Genomic DNA, 20,242 nt, shown 5'->3' with positions numbered 1-20,242 from the left:
GTAAGCGTCAATAGTTCGTAATGTATGAATTGTTTTAAGAGTCCAATGACAATCTTCATGAATTCAATCAAAGTATTCTTTATTCCTCTTGAAAGTTCTTGTGTCCAAAATTGCTTCCGTTCCCGTCCCAGTCAACACGTGTTTCGTCTCGGGAATACCCCTTGACTTCATCAAGACTTCCTTATCATGAAATTGACAATCCCAAAAACGAAGTTTGTGAAAAACATATAGATGCATATCCTTCTAATCACTTTCTATAGTCCGCGAGTACGTCGGAAAACATCACGTACTCGCGGACTATAGACAGTGAATAGAAGGATACGCTTCTATATTATTGGGGCATCCAGATACAGATCTCTTACTAAGATAAGTACACACAGCCAGATTACATATGGCAGTACATTAAATATTTCAATGGTTATCACAAACTTCGTTTTTGGGATTGTCAATTTCATGAGGAGGGTTCCTCCTTACTTACTTTCCTAAAGTTGGACTCTCCAGAAGATTGATGTTCAGTCCAGTAAGTAGCCTAAATTTGTTACACCTGTTTTTACCTTCAGCCTTAACATCTATTTTATCTGACATAGTTCCTAGTGGGGGGGGGGGAGAAAGGGGTTGTCACACCCATTTTAGAAAAGTCAGACCTGGGCCCCCAGGCAGAATCTATCAGCCCAACTTTCATTTGCCAGCAGTCACTAAAATTGGTGAGAAGTCAATTACTAGTTACTAGCCAGATGAGTTTAAAGCGTGGTTAGGCACTGAGACTACTCATGTAGCTGTATTGAATGATGTCAGACAATATTACAATGAAGATATTTCCACCTGTGTCATCTTATTTCCTCCAAATGAGGATCCCGAAGAAAAATCTTGTTTTTATTATGTGCCATATGAAAACTTGTGTTGTTAATGCTATCATCATTTCTAACTTGAACTATGCCAATGCTTGCTGTGCTGGACTATCTGAGTCAGCTATTTAAAAGCTTCAAGGTGTTCAGAATATGGCGGCATGACTTGTCACAAAGTTCCTTCTCTTTGCTACTTCTGCTATTTGGAATGCACTCTAGCTTGGCCTGTGCAAAATAGAGTACCATTTTATGCTTAGGAAGGCTCTTAAAATTAATCTATTTTATTGATTACCTTCAAATCTTTCGTTGTGTTGTTAGTCAACTCAGTGCCAAGGTGCCTGAGAGCATTTGTTGCACTTTTTACGTAACAACTCAAATCATACCTTACATGTTTAGATCTTCAGTATATTTAGTGGGTGCCCTCAGCAACTAAACACAGGCAGGGCTGGTAGCAGTTTTAGAAGAAATCTAGCAGAAATGATGGGTTATGGCTCTGAACCTTGGTGATGGAGTACTGTAAATTGAGGGATAGCTTAGGTGTCTGGTGAATTACCTATTAGTAGACTGAGAGATAGCTCCATTATGTGAAGCATGAACATATAACTTATCTAACCAGAGTCATAATTCTCTGCCTAATTCAAAAAGCCTCCATGATTAAATTGTCAGAGTGGTTAGACAGATGTAAAATTTGTTTTCAGTTTTGGCTACTGTGTTTTTTCTCTGGGATGGTGTCTATACAGAGAAAGTACACAAGCATTCTACCTGTGCAGAGAGTATGCTGTATTGTCCTGCCTTTACACACTAGTATAGTTTGGCAGCAAAATGCTTGAGAAAACATATTCTGCAGTCAAACTAAGCCTGGGTCTCTCAAAAGTACTAGGTGTTTTAAGTCTGATATTGTGTATAATAGGTTGTCACTGCAAAACCATTGCACAATAAAAATACTACTCTGTGCATTACTTATTCCAGTGTCACAATACAAACAAGTAACCATGTTGTCTGCCTGGTGTCTCTCTTGAGCCCCATTCAAGGGTGTGTCCCTTTCGCTACCCAAGCCAGGCCAATTGCTTTAATTATTATAGAGATTTAGCAACAACCATTATAGCGATTATATTCATTCATCCTAACTGAATGTAAACAAATGTGCAGTTTATAATGCCCATTGCCCTTGCAGAATGTAATTACAACATTGATATTTTAGTGGAATTGACACTTTATGTGCTGGGGGATTCAGACCAGAACTGAAAGAAGCATGTGTTGTTTTTATTTATAGCATATGCAATTAAGAGGCATGTTTTTTTTCTGCTAGAGTGACCTCTTTACAGGACATTGTCCATCAGATACACATTCTATGTGTTCAGGAGATGAACAAAATACTTGTATTCTTTGTGTACTAGAACACAGTTTGTTGCAAGGTAAGAACCTTTTTTGGCAGTTCTTAAGGCAAAGTGGCTTTTTGCATGGATGCAGCTCCCTCATCTCATATGAAAATGCTCCATGTGGTATGCTATTTTACTATTTATTTTTTTAATTAGGACAGGGCAGATTCCTGGCAGATTAAGTAACGGGTGGCAATATTGCAAAATGATCGGCATTCACTTATTTGATTGCAAGAGGAATGGAAGATGCATTAGGAATCATTCCCTTCACTAGCCACTCAGACATGCCAAATCAATGGTGATAATCAGTAAACTCAATATTCTGAGACCTGCATATGTGAGAAGCCTCACACAAACATATGGATAGACTGAAAACGTACCTTTAATCAACAGTCAGACAGAAGAGCCTTTCTGAAGATGGAATTAAAATTGTTTCATGCCCTGATTGTCATTTCACTGAAGGAATTTTTGGAGCAATGGCAAAAATGGCTGTTGTCCTGAAACAACTGTGAGGAAACTTGTTCTAAAGTACTTTGTATTGAATTATGTAGAATCTGCTTTTTTAGTAGTTAAAACACTCATTAACCTTTTTAAAACTCTCAGTAGCCTAATAAACATTGTTCTCTATTTTTGTGTATTGGCTCTAAGGATAGCTCTGACTTCTTGAAGTGTTAGCTCCACCTCTGTTGGTTGACATATTAAACTCCTACCCCACCCTGACATTCGGGTAAGGTTACCTTGATCAGGCCACCCCTGCTGCCAGTCCACGAACTGACACTGTTTCCATCTTACATGCAGCACTAGATCCCAAGCACCGTGTGATCCCCGCATAATGCAATATAGCATTGCAGTTACTTTTTTATTTGCAATAGTTTTATTTTTCAGATGTGAGTAATGTTATTCATTTTGTTCTAATGGATGCATGTTGACACGCTCTATACTGGCTGTCCAATCTTGATTTTTATGTCTCACCTCAGACACTACCTACGTATTGTGTCACTTGCACGACATTTTGTTTGCTTACAGGAGCTTAGAACCCTTGTGTTGCTTACCATTAGTTGGCTATCTCGTCACTCTCATTTCCTTGCTTCTCTTTGGTCAGCGTGTGCCAGCTTCACTTCATGCTTGTGTTTTTGTCCCTTTTCTGGAGCATGGCCCAAGTACTGCTTCCTTGTCCAGTGTTCTTCCTCAACTTCAGCTTTCAGAGCTTATTTTTTCTTTTAATTGAGCACTTCATAGGGGTGCATGTGTTTTCAGGCCATCTCCCTTCTGCCCAACTCCACATTGTTGCTTGCCTCCTGCCGTCCCGTTGCTTGCCCCCTCATGTGTTGTTGCGTTTCACGTCCCACCCTCTACTCCTGTGTTGTTGCTTTCCCACTCCCTTTTGCATTTTTGTTGCTTGACCCGCCCCCTCGCAATGTTGTTGCTCGCCCTGTCCATTCTAACCCCTATATGCATTATTGCCTCTTGTCTCATCTCTCTTGCCCCCTTCCACGTTCTTGTTGCTTGTCCCATCCTTTTCTCCTACTTTCACACCCTCCTGCGTTGTTGCTTGCCGCCTCTCCCAGCCTACCACCTCCTCCTGCATTGTTACTTGCCCTCTTTTGTCCCGCTGGAAAAAAGGTGCTATGACACAGACAGTGCCACATCATAGTCCTTTTTTCCCCTCTAACTTTCAGCCACACTGCTCAGCAGCCGTGCTACTGTACAAAATGGCTAAAAGACATTGACAAAGCCAATAGCTTTTTTGTAGGTGAGACCTATTGACTTTGCCAATGCTTGTTTCACCTTACAGTTGTATTATTTTCGCATTCTCCTGCTTAAAATTTCCTCCACTCCAAAGTAAGGTAATTATGAAATTTAATTTCCAAAGGTTTTTTTTTTTCTTCGAATCTCTTTAAAGGTGTACCCAAATGTTTATATGCAAGCTGATGCTTCAACCTGACCTCTGATGTTAGCTATTCGTTGATATTCGTGAGTAAATGTGTTTGTTGTGTACTGCTGGTGTCATTGGGCTTTTTTTGTATCCTGTGCAGAGTTCAAAGTGAGTGGGATCTGAGAGGCATAACAAGCCTGTAATTTTGTAATTTGCCAAAACAGTTCTACTACTTTACATTAAAAGATAATAGTCCTGGGACTGTAATTTCTGACATTTGAGATACCTCAGCCGATGTGAAACGGAGAGCGTTTCCTGTGCTGTGAAGTCAGGGAAGGGACAGATAGCTAAACAAGAAACAAGCCTTATCATCATTGTGCCTGCTACCTGAAAGCAGTGTAGAAGTGTGCAACTGGGTAAAAGGTTGCTTGGAAGCTGACACTGGCCTTAATTGATGGAGTAATTTGAAGCTTCATGATGACTAAAATTTATTGTTTTTGAGAGGTATTGTAAGGTGACCGACCCGCTGAGCTATGAAGTGCCTGCTTTTAATGGGCAGTTATAAAAGAAAATGATTGCTCTAGGTACAGTCTGCATATTATAAAATCTACAATTTGGAAAAACTTTTTAGTCTTAAATCAAAATCTTTTGCACATTTTGTGCCAGCCTTCTTATACCCAGGGCCACTGGAATTATGTGACTTTTGCCTAATTATATATTTGCCAAATTTGTCACATAATCCATCTTCTGCTGCTTAATCTGCAGAGTTTCACAAAAAAAATCTTGTTTGTAGCTCAAACAATTCTAAAGTTGCTATAAACGCAGCAACACATGTTGCCGCAAAGTGGAAGGCCCTTTGCAAAGATGGACCGGTAACCTTTTTGTTGCTTATCGCTGTATTTGGGTATTACACTGGTATAATGGGGTGCAACAAATGCCAAAATAGTGTTACCAAGTTTAAAAATGATGAAGTAATAGTATGCCAAAATGTGACGCGTTATGCCATATAATTTGCCTTTTTTTGCTGCATAATTTACTAAACCCTGCTGCATAATTTGGCCCACTCCTACCCCAAAATCCAGTGACCCTGCTTATACCAAGTTTAAAACAATGACTTACATATGCAGAGTGCTTTCTGTCAAAGGCAAAGACCTCATAACACTAAAAATACGTCAAAATCCCCCACTGAACCTATTATGTGGCTTTCTGTGTACACACTCAGACAAGCGCTAGGATCACATTAACCACTAGAGATTTCATAACATAAAATAGCTCATCTTTCATTGATTAGTTTAACGTGCATGTATTATTAATTTAAAATACATGTGTTATTCTATATACAGTTATCTGAAGGTGAAAGGCAAACAAAATAGTTCAAGAATATATATATATTTTTAACCCATCTTTGATGCCGCCACTCAATATATTAAAAGCAAACTAAAAGTCTCACAGTGCTATTATGTTCACTGTAAAAGTGTAAATGAATTAGTCAACGTGTGCCACTGGGCTTGGCAAAATTTAGCAGCGGCCAAACATCACGACAGCTCTTTGTAGCTGTTGCTGCGTGTACACTTACATCCCAATTCGCACTTCTATCACACTTTAAAAACGCAGAAAAATATCCATTTGTACAAGTTTATCGTGTATATTACGAATCGCAGGTGCATTTACGACTCAATGTGCCTTTATTACGTGGGTTTTTCCAGTCGCAAAGACTGCAATTGTGTGTACTTCATATTTGCGAGAGACAAAATCAAACAGCGTCAGGTGTTCCCTACTTTGACCGTGGGTGCTTCTTCTATGTCTATGACTACCTCACGCCTGCCATAGAAACAGAGAAGGTCCTCAGTCCCAGGGATCCAGCGAAATGGTTCAGCGGTCCGGTCCGTTGCAGCCGCTACAGAGGAGGTGCGCAGGGTGGGCAGGGCCGCGCGCTTCCATGCAGGTCTGCACGCTCGTGATTCGACTAAGACCCACTCGATAACAGATAGCATCGGAGGAATAGGAGAACGGGAAGCTCCTCCCAGGGGCAAGTGCTGTCACACAGAGAGGACTCCTCCCCCGTCTCGGGGTTGTAGCTCAGTGGTGACATTCCAGGGAGACGCCCGGGATATTGGCAGAGGGCGGTGCGAGAGCCTGGGCTTCCGGACCCAGAGAACCGAAGATGAGACTGGACCGAGAGCCTTTCGATGGCACTCAAACCAAGAGAGGTAAGGTTTCCCTACCACTCATGCGACTCACAGCACCTCCTCAAACGTCAGACACTTCAATCTTTGCCGCTGGACATCAGCCTCTCGGCAACTTCTCCCCCGAAATCAACATTTTTCCCACACCTTCTTCCTTGACCTTAGTCACCATGCTTCTCCTCTCAAGACATGAGTATCCTGGCATCATTCATACTTTCCCTCTACATTACTAACTCGGTAACCTACTGCCCCTTTCCATCCTCTACCCTACACCACCCGCTGCCGTCTCTGCAGATTCCTTCTGGTCCCCTCGCCGGCATCGACCACCCGGCAGAAACACTTTCATTCTTTCTTCAGAATTCCAACCTTTACGCTGTACCCCTGTTCTCTGACCTCTGCCCAGGCACCAACTTGCCAACTTTATGCGTCTCGCAAGTTCCACATCTGTCCTCCTTATTTCTGTTCACCAACACCTTCCTTTAGGACTAGTTCACCAATACAGTTATAGATCACTTGATTCTTAACATCTTTTCTCACCACTTGTTTCTAGACACAGCTAAATTCGTCAGTATATAATTCTCTATAGCATCCCGATAGCCTCACTCTGTCACCAGCTTAGCAGGAGCAGCACCCCTTCGTCAAGTACAGCAGAAGTTGGGTCTCTTGACCAGTGAATCAATAACTGAATCATATCATTGCTTACATATCTGCCTCCGACATCCGCTCAACAACACCTTTTAAAAAAACGTACAACCTTTATTGTATTGCAGCATTTATCTAGGGCGTACCAACCCTTTGTGGGGTACTAGTTTTGCCAACATGATAAGCAAGCTAGGCCATGTAGGGTGTGTGGTTGTAAGTTAATTGTCTTTGTTTTTTGATTCTGTGTGGGAAGTGTTTACAAGCCATCGGTGATGACCTCTGAGATGCGGTTATTGTGTTATGGGATGCAGTGTGTTAATGACGAGGTGTGTGAGATAGATGCATAGTTCATTATTATTTTTAATAAGCTGGCAGCATTTGGGCAGCTCAGCAGGCCCATTTATGGTGTTTTTTTATGATCATAGCCTACGTAGCAGGTTACTGCATTGGGTTGTCCAACCTGATAATTTGTTTAAAGGTTTTGGTCCTGAACAGCTATGGTAGGAGAAAGAAGTGATGGGGAGACCTGCTCGGATGGGCTTTGTTACTATCCTCTCATATATGAATTTACCTGTGAGAAGTAAATAAGTGATCTTAGTGTGTAGCTAGTTGGTAGCTGATGTGGTGGACTAGATTAGAGTTTTCTAATTCACCAGCAGTACTTTACCCATCTATTGAATTATGCCTTGCCTGTTCAGTTGGTGATGACTAGTTTATGGGCTGGTACTGTACTGGTTGATGGACAAGACCCTCAGCCTATATGTCTTGTGTAAGTGCAAGAAGATTAAGCTATAGCTATCTGCCAACTTCTGAGTGTTATGGTATTAGTATTACTGTAGAACAGAAGGATTATATATGAATTGACAGTACTATATAATATTCAGGCTAACTACAGGTCAGGCCTTATCAGCTCATCTGGATATAGAATTCAGTGTGTTTGTTGAATTGTGCCATGTTTCTGGACTGTAAATTGTAGAGTATACTTGAAGGTATGCTTATATTGCCGGGTTATATTATGATGTGGAGATTTATAGAGTGCACTTTCACCTGTGAGGGTATCTTGGCACTGAGCAGTTGTGAGTCTAGCCACATCTAGGGTTTAGTGGGACTACTCAAAAAGCCAGGTCTTTAGCTTCTTCCGAATTCAAGAAGTGAGGAGGAGGTTCTTATTTATAGAGCCAAGTTGTTCCACACTTTAAGAGCGATGTAGGAAAAGGCTTGGCCACTGGATCTGGTTTTCCATATGCTTGTGACATGTGCAAGTAGGAATCCAGACGAGCGGAGGTGTCTGAAAAGTTGTGAAAGCAGATGCAATTGTTTGGGTATGCTTGGCCAGAGTTATATAGTGCATTGAAAAAGTGGGTGAGCAGTTTGATTTATGCTTGTTTTTGAAAGGTGAGCCAGTGGAGCTCCTTTAGGTGTGATTTGACATGAGTGTGGTGAGGGAGTTTACGAGCTGAATAATTTGCAGCCTTTTGGTGAGTTTCATGTTAATCCCGGCATAGAGGGTGTTCACCTAGTCCAGCATGCTTGTGACCAGGGCATGCGTGATGGTTTTCCGGGTGCTGATTGGGAGCCGTCTGAAAATCTTTCCACACATAGTCAGTGTATGGAAGTATGAGGCATTGACTTAGGTGGTCTTGTCGAGTTTGCTGTCAGTGATGAGCCCAAGGTTCTTGCCATGGGTGGTGGGGTTGGGTGTTGGTCCTAGCTCTGTTGTCCACGAGGTGGAGTCCTCTGTGAAGTGTTATTCTTGAAGATCACAATTTCGGTTTTGTCAGTGTTCAGCTTTAGAAAGTTGTTTTTCATCCAGTGGGTGATTCCAGTTATGCAGGCATTGAACTTGATCTGGATACTAGGCGCGTTGTCTATGAGGGAGTGAACAAGGTGTGTGCCGTTAGCGTAGTAGAGGATATTGATGGTATGAGAGTGGATGATGCTGACAGAGGGATCATGTATACATTAAGGAGTGTCGGGCTCAGGGAGGGTCCTTGCAGAACTTCTCAGATGAGGCTGTGGGCATCTGATGTACGGTGCCAGTCTGACGTCTCCTTCCTGACTGGAAGGACCTAGTCAAATACCTTTGAGTGTGTGTCCTGGGATACTGATGTTGTGTAGGCGTTGGATGAGGATAGGATGAAAGACTTGTCAAATTCTATGGAGAGATCCAGGAGGACAAAGGCCACTGTGTCTCCTCTGTCCAGAGTAGTGCAGATATCAGCTGTGATGGTGATGGGGGCAGTTTCCGTGCCATGGTTGGGTCTGAAACCAGACTGAGTGGTCATTGAGGTATCTGTTAATGATTTTCTATAAGTCCCTTTGCAGGAATTGTACAGGCAGATCGGACTGTAGTTGACAAGCTTTGACGGGTCTGTAGGGCTTTTCAGTAACGGTAGGACAGATGCATGTTTCCAAGCATTCAGAATGGGTGTGAGCATGGCGCTAATGGTTTACAATCCTTTGGAGTAGGCTTGGTGGTGGCATGGTCTGATGGGGGCCCTTGAGTCGATGGACTTCATGGTGACGGCGGTTTTCTCTGGTGTGATGACAGTCCATGTGGTTCGTGTTGTTGTTTTTTTTTTTTTTTTTAATGATATTGGGAGGCATTCAGAGAGGTCTGGTTGTGGGCTGAACTTACTGTAAATGGTGGTGTCTTTGTTGCTGAAGAATTGAGAGATTGTTGCAGAGGTCCTGTTAGGGGGTAATAGAGGTGGAGGCAGCCAATGGTGAGGTGGTATCTTTTACAATGGCAAACATATCTTTGCTTCTGTTGGTATTGGAATCAGTGTTGTCCACCACGGTGGCTCATTTGGTGGTAGCATCTTAAGGCAGATTTGAGCATGTTCCTGTCTGTATTGTTTTAGCTCATTCTTAATTTGTGCACCAGTTTGTTTATATTGGCTTTTCATCAGCCTGAATTCCTCTGTGTACCAACTGGCCTGGGTTCTGGATCTTCTGTCGCTGTGTACTGGGAGCGGTGGGGGTCTGCGCAGAGGGTCCGCACGGTAGATGATCGAATTGTTGTAATTCTAGATGGCTTTTGGGAGACTTTTGCTGTGTTTGGTTTGGTGGATGTTGACATCTGTGTTCCAGACCTTGCCAGTGATGCTGATCCAGTTTTGGGAGGCTGGTCTGGTGGTGGTGTGTTCGGTTGGACGAGGATGCTGAACTTGATGAGGGCGTGGTCTGTCCTGGGAACTGGTTTGGGCTCAACTTGGATGTTGTTGAAGTTTGTGCAAAGAAGGTGTCTGGAGACGTGCTTAGGTTCCTTTAGTCATTGGGTGAGGCGCAAACTTCCAAATATAGTGTTGTGAGACTGTATGCACTAGGACCCTTGTGGTTCTAGGCGGCCTCATTGGAGGGATTACGCAACTTGCTGGGTGTTGTTAAGATGTGGTTGTTAATGGTTATGATGTAATCCGAGTGCAGTGTATGCTCGTATGTTCAGGAATAAAGATGTCTGCTATAGAGTTCTGTGTGAGGTGTGGTCATTTACTTGATCCTGGGCTGGGGCAGAGGCTCCAACAAGTAGGGGATATGTGCCCCTAAGAAATGAGAGTGCGCTCCCTTAGAGTTTGCATCAGTACAGCAAACTGTTTGTACATGCCATGTATGCCCAAATCGATGAGAAGAAGTTTGAAGTTGGTGTGTGTATGGAGTTGAAGCCCTGCTCCAGCCCACATACAGTCTTCGAAGACGTGCAAGGCCTTGCAGAGGACTGCTTTCAAAAAGCCCACCGGAATCCTTTGGTAAGGCTAAAGGAAGAAATACTGTGTTGCTCCATAACACAGAACCATCATCCGTGCAGTCCTAAAGACGGTGGTAATCCGGTATGAAAGTACAATTGTACTTTCCCGCAAGAGCGAAGAAAGTGCCACATAACCTCGAATCGGGTGTGACGACCCAAGCCCATGTGAGAAGCCGATGTGTACCTAGCGGCAAGTGGCATCCAGTGCACCAAAAGCCATCACAATAGCAAATTTATTCAGTGGCTGCTGAAAAGAGCATGGTTTCTGCGGCGGTAGCACCGCCCCCAAAACCATGGCAGTAGGGCTACCAGTGACAGGGAATTCCTTCCCTGTCAACGGTAGACCCGTTCCCTCCTCCCACCCCAAAGCAGGCACCTAACTCTCCCCTACCCCCCCTACAGTCACAGCACCCCCTACTCACATTCGCCTCCCACATGCACCACACATACACCCATTCACCTACACTCCCAGAAATGCATCCACTCACCAATACAGGCATTCGCTCACACTCATCCATAAACGCATTCACTCACACATACTCACACACATCCATAAACGGACACACATTCATACGCAGACACCCCACACACAACACCCCTCCCCCTCCCCTGTTGGACGCCTGACTTATATTGTCCGGTGAGAAGGCCGACCGGTAGGGAACTGGGAGGGACGCTGCCACTGCCGGCAGTGCCCCGCCAACAGGATACCGCCAGGCTGTATTAATGGTCTTAATATGGCTGGCGGCATCCTACTGGCGGGGCGGTGCAGGTGGTAGCAACGCCAGAACACCACCACTCACCATCACGGCTACTGCCGGAAATCTGCCCACAGTTTGGTGGAAATACAGCAGTACCCATTATATGGCAGGCGGAAGACCGCCAGCACTGGTGGTCTTTTAGCCCCTCTGGCTTTGGCGATCTCTCTCAGAGTCATAATGAGGACCCAAGTGTGGTTCCCGCGCTTAGACAAGTGGGTTGAGAAGGAACTAAAAGAGTGCCATCTTTGCAACTGCCTTTTACCCAAAGTTACGCAGCGTCCATTGACAAGGTCTGACCTTCCTGCACAGGTTTGGGAAAGAGTTGCAGTTGATTTTTTTTTTGGGGCTCTTAGGAAAAGGTTATCATCTCATGCTAGTCATTGATGAATATTCAGGTTTACTTTAGTAGAGAAGTTATCATCAGCAACCCATGACAAGGTCATCAAACAACTGGATAACATATTTTCAATGTGGGTTGTCCCCGCCGTTCTTAAATCTTACCATGGTCAGCCGTTCAGAAGCAAAGAGCTTAAGGAGTCTCTAGCTAGTCTAAATATCAAGCATCGAAAGACTACACTTCTGTGGCACCAAGCCAGTGGTGGTGTGGAACAATTCACGGGTACCCTCAAATGGGTAGTTCAGCGAGCATCAATGGAGGGGGTCGAGTTGAACCAGGCCTTATGTTAAGCCCTCAAAGCTTATCGTTCAAGTTGTCACTCCACAACTGGTGAGAGTCCTGCCACCTTGCTATTTGGCAGAGTCATCGAAGCCAAAGTGCTACAGTCAACAGTGAACAGACCTTTCAATGCTGATAAGCTTCGTGTCACAGATACTTTTCGGAAGGGCAAAATGAAAACATTTGCCGACCGACGTTTACAAGCTCATGGAGCAGTCTTTGATGAAGCTGACTGGGTCCTGGTCAAACAGAAACAAAAGCAGAAAACAAACACTGTGTTTGCTGTTGAGCCTCTGAGGATGGTGACTTGCAAAGGACACATGGTGATGGCTCATCTTCCGGAAAGTCCATCACATGTTACTCGTCACACTTTAACTACCTACGTCGACCTTAGCTCCTGCAATTATGAATTAAGCAATCCCGCCTAACAGTCTAGATCAAACATCAGAGCCAGTGCCATCAGTGCACAACCAGAGTGCATCTCAACTACCTCATATCACTCGACCTGGCAGACTAGTGCAAGCACTTCTATAACTTATTGAACAAATGTAATGTGACTGTTGTTTATTCTTTTTTATTTAGCAGAGGGGGGATATGTAGTGTCGTCAGACTGTGTGCTAGGATCCTTGCGGTTCTAGGCAGACTCAACAGAGAAATAACTTAACTTGCTGAGAGGTGTTAAGGTGTGATCATTAAGGTTATGATGGGATCAGAGTGCAGTGTGTGTTTGTATGCTGATGAATAAAGACATCTGTTATAGAGCTCTGTGTTTGGTGTGGTCATTTACATGCTTTCGGACTGAGGAGAATGATACAGTAAGGTCTTTATTCAGTATCCTTGAGTTTGGGTCAGCGTGGTCTTCCAGGTGGAAGTTCAGGCCTTTGAGTAGAATGTAATTGCTTGCATTGAGGGCTAGTGGGGCAGCTGGGTCTTGAAATGTTGCCCAGTACATAGTCCAAAACGGGGAAAAATTGGATGTGGTATGTCAGAGTTATATGTGTAGGACGAGGTTCATTTTGCTCCCACTTTCTAAAATATGATTAATTGTCCTACGTTCTGTCATCGGATATCTGTCCACGTCTGACCAGGTATGAGATCTAATTGGCATTCCTTTCTCAGCTTATTGCTAAGTAATTCACCACCATTTCCTTGACTGCTATTTCTAAAATGCTGTGGTCTTGAAGATAAGGAGTAGTAGCAGATTTTAGATTCTCTAAACTAAGGTCTTGCAGAATTAAGCCACCAACAAGGTTTTCATATCCTTTGAAGCAACTTCTTATTCAGTTATGTACTTAAGGAGCCCTTTTGTGCTTCAAGCTGGCTGAGAATCTCTTAGCACCACACAAGGGATGTGAGTTGTGGGGTAATTAAGTCCATGTGAAAAGAGTCTCACTCTAGGGAACCATGTCACTTTTTGAGGCTTCTCTGCTCTCAACAGAGCAAGTAGATACCCACAAATGTAGTTGAGATGCATTATTTTAATAGTTAATTGTGCCCATAAAGTTACAGGATTTCTTCTGTGTATCGGACCGATTGCCCCTACTTATCTTCACTCTTGGCCTTTAGTAGATGGCTCGCGCATTGTCCTTTTCATGTGAGCCAAGTATATATACCTTGGTCTCTGAGGCCACCATACACATCTTTGTTACAGTTGTGAAGTTGCTTTATATAAACATCGACGCTCCTCCTGCTGGTGTTCTACCAAGCTGTACTGAGATTAGCCAATGGTGCCAACACCCTTAACTGCCAATTTCACTCGCACATTTTCATTGCTACCAGTGTCTTTGATCTTTTGATGCCACTTGGATGGCGAGGATCAAACCCTTTTTAGTCCTCAAGTAAGGTCTCTTGGCATTATCTTCCAGTTGTCGAAATACAGAAAGTCTGAAGTGGGTGCCTCTTATGGGGCTGAAATTTAGAGTGCTATACCTCATAAACTAGGCAGTATGTTTTCTTGAATAACCAGTTAGCAGTGGGCCCAAGAACCTAATGTTGTTTTTGAACTTTGAACTATATTTGAAGCTTTTGGGAGTAATAGTTGCACTTAGGTCCCTGCTGCTACAGATATCGATGTGAACTAATCGTCGCAAATCCATTCATCTTGTACATCTGAAGAAGGTAGCACCTTTGATCAATCCCCTTGTCTCCTAGAGTTTGCACATACAAGAGCATTTCTTGAGCGTTTGAGTCACGTGATGCAAATGCTAAAAAAAAAATCTGTTTTCTCAAAATAAATTGATTCTTAAGTATGCATTTCGGAAGTATTACAAAGTGATTTTTTTATTATAAGTTGTTACTATCTTTTTGGGTGCGTAAATCCTGCAGACCACAGTCCAATGGACCGTAGAAAACCACTTTGAGGAAATGCCTCCTCTATTTGAAGATAATTTACTAATTCACTAAGCATAGGTTGTGTACCTTGCCACTCTTCACTCTGTACCATCTAGGCCAGTGGTTCCCAATCTGTGGTCCAGGGACCCCTGGGGGTCCGCGAAGCCTCGTCAAGGGGTTCGCAACTGCTTAGAAAATGTAATAAGCTTAACAGATAGGTCCCCATCTTTGAGTAATGACTCAGTGGGGGGTCCCACAATTAATTAATGATTCAGTGGGGGTCCCCAGGGTCCAGTATTGATAAAGTGGTGGTCCACAGAAGTCAAAAGGTTGGGAACCACTGATCTAAGCAGTTCATCAGACTCTAAGGCACCACTGATTTGCAGATATGATGGTATAAGTTATGAAACCTTTGGGTTTATTATATTCATGTGCAAGATGTTGGCAATTCTCCCATTTAGGCTATAATATCTTTAGGCTGCCTCTTTGATTCTATGTCCTACACATGGTAAATGTTATCAGTGTGCCTTGACACAGAAAGCAAAATGCTGTGGAAGAACATTGATTTTGTAAATATTCCTACAGTGCTATTGCTTAGAGTTTATCCCCGATCTTTATTTTGCTAATGTATTCATAATGTATTTTTTAATGTAGTTTTCTTTATTTTGTAATCAGTGACATTTGTGTATGAATAGTTGGTTGTGGCCTTGCCAAGTGCATTTTTTAATGAAAGGTATTGCAGCGGGCTCCTCAGAACTGGTGCGAGCTTTCACACCACTCTTAGCAGTAACTATTAAAATAAATTCTATAGACTCTATTCTGTAGGCTCCTCTGCTAGTCACATTTTATGCAGTTAGCACTATTGATTCTCCATGAGTCAAGCTCCAGCACCAGATAGAATCTGTCTCTAGCGGGGGTAGATTTAAATTTACATGTAAGCCAGTTCTGGAAATGAACTTGGAACAATTCTAGGATTCAGTCCTGGGTTTCAGAAGTTTAGACTGAAAAGAGGAACAACTCTCCCAATGTTTTTGAAGTAGTGAGCGGCATCCAACACCAGGTTGGGGATGCCTCTTGTTCTTCTTATTGTAGGAAGCTGGGTTCTATTTGCACTAAACACCCCCACCCCATGTTTTGCATGGTTGTTGATGCAGCTTAGACTGAAGTGCACTGGGTTCCTGCTAACCAGGTCCCCAGTGTCTGTGTTCCTTCCCCACAATAGGACTCCTGGTCATTTGATCCCCAAAGGCCGGGCACTTTAGCACCTCTGTAAGTTCCTAATAAATGGTACCAAAGGCCTAGGTACTAAAGAGGGCCCCTAAGAGCTGCAGGATAACTTATGCCGCTCCAAGGGGCCCAACACCAACCTCATGCAAACTGCCTTTGGAGGCTGCGTGACAAGGTACTCCCAAAAGTGAAAACATGACATGAGACACAGCCTGTGTGCCACATCCCCTAAAACACTGCATGTAATATTTGTAGGTCACCCCTACAGCAGACTTAACAGCACTAAGGCAGCGTGCATTATTTTACATGTGTGGGCATATGTACAAGAGCAAATATGCCTCTACTATGTCTTTGTTGATTCTTAGACATAGTAAATGTGCAGTGAAGCCATATTAAATACATGTGCTGGACGCTGGTCAATACAAGTTACCCAATTACATGATGGCTTCACTGAAACTAGGGATGTTTGATAGCGAACCTCTCGTATTTATAAACCCTCACTGATGCCAGTGATGGATTTATTAATACATGAACCCAGAGGGCACCTTAGAGTTACCCCCTGAAAGCCTACCAACTGCTGGTGGGCTCACTGACTAGTTTTAGCCAACCTTCCACCAACAGATAAGATCCTGACGCCCAAGGGTGATAGCCCTTGCTCTTTCGAGGTCAGAAATAGAGCCTGATCTGGCAGGGGTGTTACACACCCTTCCAAACAGGATGCTCTGCAGATCTGCATTCCAAAGCAGGAGGCTTCAAAGAAGGCCTTCGCCTTTGGTATGCATATCTGGCCTTCCTCCGTGGAAGATGCCGATCTCCCGGCCCCATGGCCCATCTGGCACCTGAACAGGCAGGAAAATTAGCACTTGCAGGCTGGGCACACCCCTAGGGGAACCATCCTGAAATGAACACAGCCTTAGGAATTTTGTCATCTTGTGTGTGATGGAATTGGAAATTCTGGGACAGGGTGATGTCCACTCCCAAAGGAAGTGGTCATCTAGTGGTTGTAGTGTCCCCGAGGGCACATAGCCCATTGGCTACTACCCTTCACTCCCCTTAACACCCCCTAAATAGAGTATTTAGGGGACCCTCTAATACCAGGACCTCAGATCTTTGCTGGTCATAAAAGGAGAGGGCAAAGAAGCCTGCTGACTCGAGAACTGAGAATCACGACTGACTTGGTTCCAAACCCGTAAGCTGCATCTGACCTGTCCTGCCACTGCAGTATCCAAGAAACCAGAAGAGCTGCCAGTGCTTTGCAAAACACCAAGAACTCCCTTAGAGCAAAGGAGCTGCTTCTCTTAATCTGCAGTCAACCCAAGAAATAACTGTGAGGACCAGGACTGCCAAAAACCTGACGCCGGACATAACCACTGCATCTGAGCCAAATATCTGGAGCTGAAGTGGGCCAATGGTATTGATGTGGGTCCCAGCCCCTCCGGAGATGAAGCCCACCTTGAGTTTTCCCACTGTGACGCTTGCAGCCCCTTTCTGCTGATGCCCTCAAACCATGAGTATCGTCTGCACTGGAACCCGACGCTAAGACACCACTGCACCCGAGCCCCACAGCCCAAGGGGAAGTGGGTCAGCGGTGTCCCTAAGTGCACGAGGATCTCGAGGGTAGTGCCTCCCTGTGGGTTCCTCCAGACGGGCCTCCCAGTCCCTGCTTGCAGCCTCCTTCTGACCGGACCAATCACCATTGAAGTGAATTGGACACCCGACACCGTAACACACCTTTGCATCCAGATGCCCCAGAGCCCCCCGAGGTGAACTGTTAGTCTGGTCTTGGACCTTGCCCCATACTCACCTCAAGTCCAGAAGAACAGTCCCGATAACATTAGGGCACCCAATGCTGAAAATGTCCTACATGCGGATGCCCAGTGCCTCCAAAAGTCATCTGTTGATGCTGCCTTGGACCTTGCCCCATGCTTACCTCAACTCCAGAAGATGGGTGCTGTAAGTCGCTGCTAAGCACCTGTATTCAGTATATGTTTTCTCTCCATAGGATAACATTACAGCTCCAAGAATTGCAATGCATCAACTTCTGAAAACTGTAAAAATTCATACCACCTAAAAAAAGTACTCACCAGGTTCTGATGATCTTCATATCAAAATGTATATGAACCTACATGTTATTTTTACAAATTGGTGTCTGATTTCTTTATTGAGTGCTTCTTGCTTACTGCCTTTGTGTGTGCAGTACATGCTTAGCACTACCCTATGATCTGCAGAACTGCTCGCCCACACTACCACAAAAAAGAGCATTTGGGGTGTCATTTGTGCCTTTGTAAATCCTCTGGTGTTTGTTTGGACTTTTTACACAGGCTACCTCTTTTTGGTCCACTACATAAAGAGCCAGCTTCTACACTTGTTGTTACCAAACTTGATCTGAGGGGCAAATGGCTGGAACCGTAAATCATGTCATAGAACATGTCACGAGTGATGCAACATTTGAGGTCACAAGCAATGCATTGCTGGGGTGGAAGACTATAACTGGAGAATTTCTGTAAACAAATATTTTTAGTTCAAAACCTTAATGTTGTCATTGCCAGATTCACCTAACTCTAAAGTTACTTCACCTTTGTTTGTTTTTTCCGTGAATTTCTAAGGTTCTTTTTTTTTTGTTTTAAACAGAAACATCTTTATATCAGACCTAACCATAACATTATTTAAAAATTTCAACATTGTTTTTCAATGGGGAGCAAAAAAGAGAAAAAATATATACTAGGGAACACTTTAAATCTCTTTTATTTAATGCGAAATTGTCCAGGTAGTTTTTTTGTACAAAAAAGAAACAACAACATTCCAGAATATATACAGACAAAAAAAACATTATGCAGATATTTTTTTGAAAAACAGTTTCATTGGAAATTTAATACATAAGAGCAGTGATATCCCAATATTATCCAAACAGGATGTACTGAATAGCTGTTCTCGAATTTATTGACATATTCCTAAATTGAGTTTCCAAAAGTTCTTTTAGAAAACAACCAACGTGATTTGTAGCCATAAAGCAGGGCTGTGAAGAATAAACACAAATCTCATAAGTCAGTTGATATTGCATTCAAAAACGTTCCTATGTTATTAATATCAGTCTTTACATTGCTAATAGTGCTAAGGGATATAGTGGCAAAACATAACAATCAACATATCAATTGGCCAAGTGTAGCACATTGCAGATTTGTCAAAACAATTTATTTGTGGAAAAATTCGAAAGGGCCATTCCCACCCTTTTATAATTATAAAACCCCTTCAGGATCTTCAACAATCTAATCGCAAGCTCCTTACTTAGTGAGTACTGTTAATATGGCAATATTGAAAAGTTAGGTCATAAATAATGGTACTCTACTGACAAAGGAGTATGGTATGGTAAGGTCTCACATTTGAGTTCATACAGGTCGCATCTGTAGATAAACTGAAAAGAAATGTGAAATAAGAACCAAAATAACATGTATCTATAGTGAAATGGAACCAAAGTAATCTTCATAGCTATTGTGATGTTATGGAATCTCTACATTGCCTTCTTACAGAGGTTAGTAGCTGGAACACTACAATTCTGCTAAAATAATTACATTTATTACGTTGGGGTTTCCATCATATTTATCATGTTGAGATTTCCACCAATCTTATATTAATGATGACATACAAGTCTGCCACAGCCAAAACAACTAATATGAGCTTATCGTACGAGACCAAAAACAGATTAACATCACAATCACAATTTACTGCTACCACTACGTCAGACTTTAACAATAAGGGCTGAAAAACATCAAGAGAATCATTAAAAGTAATTTTAATTTCCTGCGGCGGTATTCCTACTCATTTTTCCACATTATATGACTTCTGCACAAATAGAACCGGGCAGGGGTTTTTAAACCGCACTCAGCACTCTGATCAACTCATGTTTTCACAGAAAGCAACATGAATTTAAAAAGTGCTGATGAAAGAAAAAAGCAGAAAACAACAGATAATGTGAATAAAATCCAAAGCTGTCAAACTTTCATGAGGACTGAGTACTAACAGAGTGTGAAACAACCTAACATTCATTGAAGAAAGACCAAACATGTTATTACAGCACATTCCTAATTCTCCTTATTAATGGCATTAGTATGATAGCTTAATCGCACCCTTATTGTTTACCATATCTGAAATATCTCCTATACAGTGGCATGTACATTATAATCTAATATCTCAACTCATGACAAAATCAGAACGTCAGTATATTTAAAAAAAAACTATAACTTTCAATAAAAATAAAGAATTAAAAAAAATAATGGATATTATAGTTTATAGTTCTGCATATGCAAGTCTCGAACTCACGCAAGTAGCAAGAAACATCCAGTAGGATTAACCTTTGTGCTATATAACAAGTTGAGCATTGCAGCTTACTGCTTGTACTTTTATGGTCTTATTGGTATTGAATAAAGTTACTTTGACTGTTGCCAACAAATATTGACTAGTAGTTGGTTTATCCCCACATATGCAGTTGACACACCCCTGTTGAAGTAGTTGATCGCAAACAAACATCCCAGTTTTTGACAATCATAGATAATTAAAATATTCTGGTATGGGCAGCT

The 20,242-nt window shown here is 42.7% G+C and overlaps 1 protein-coding gene across 1 annotated transcript in view; it reads left to right on the top strand.

Annotated features, from left to right (window-relative positions):
- Positions 1-5,935: 5,935 nt before the first annotated feature.
- Positions 5,936-20,242, top strand: part of GFOD2 (Gfo/Idh/MocA-like oxidoreductase domain containing 2) — a 177,584-nt gene continuing 163,277 nt past the window's right edge. The window contains exon 1 of the mRNA XM_069217565.1: positions 5,936-6,310. The gene's annotated coding sequence lies outside the window, so the exon portion shown is untranslated. The remainder of the gene's footprint in view (positions 6,311-20,242) is intronic.

Source organism: Pleurodeles waltl, chromosome 12 (assembly GCF_031143425.1).
Source record: "Pleurodeles waltl isolate 20211129_DDA chromosome 12, aPleWal1.hap1.20221129, whole genome shotgun sequence".
NCBI classification, from domain to species: Eukaryota; Metazoa; Chordata; class Amphibia; order Caudata; family Salamandridae; genus Pleurodeles; species Pleurodeles waltl.
Note: the sequence above shows the minus strand (reverse complement) of the source record. Positions and strands in the feature narration are given on the sequence as shown.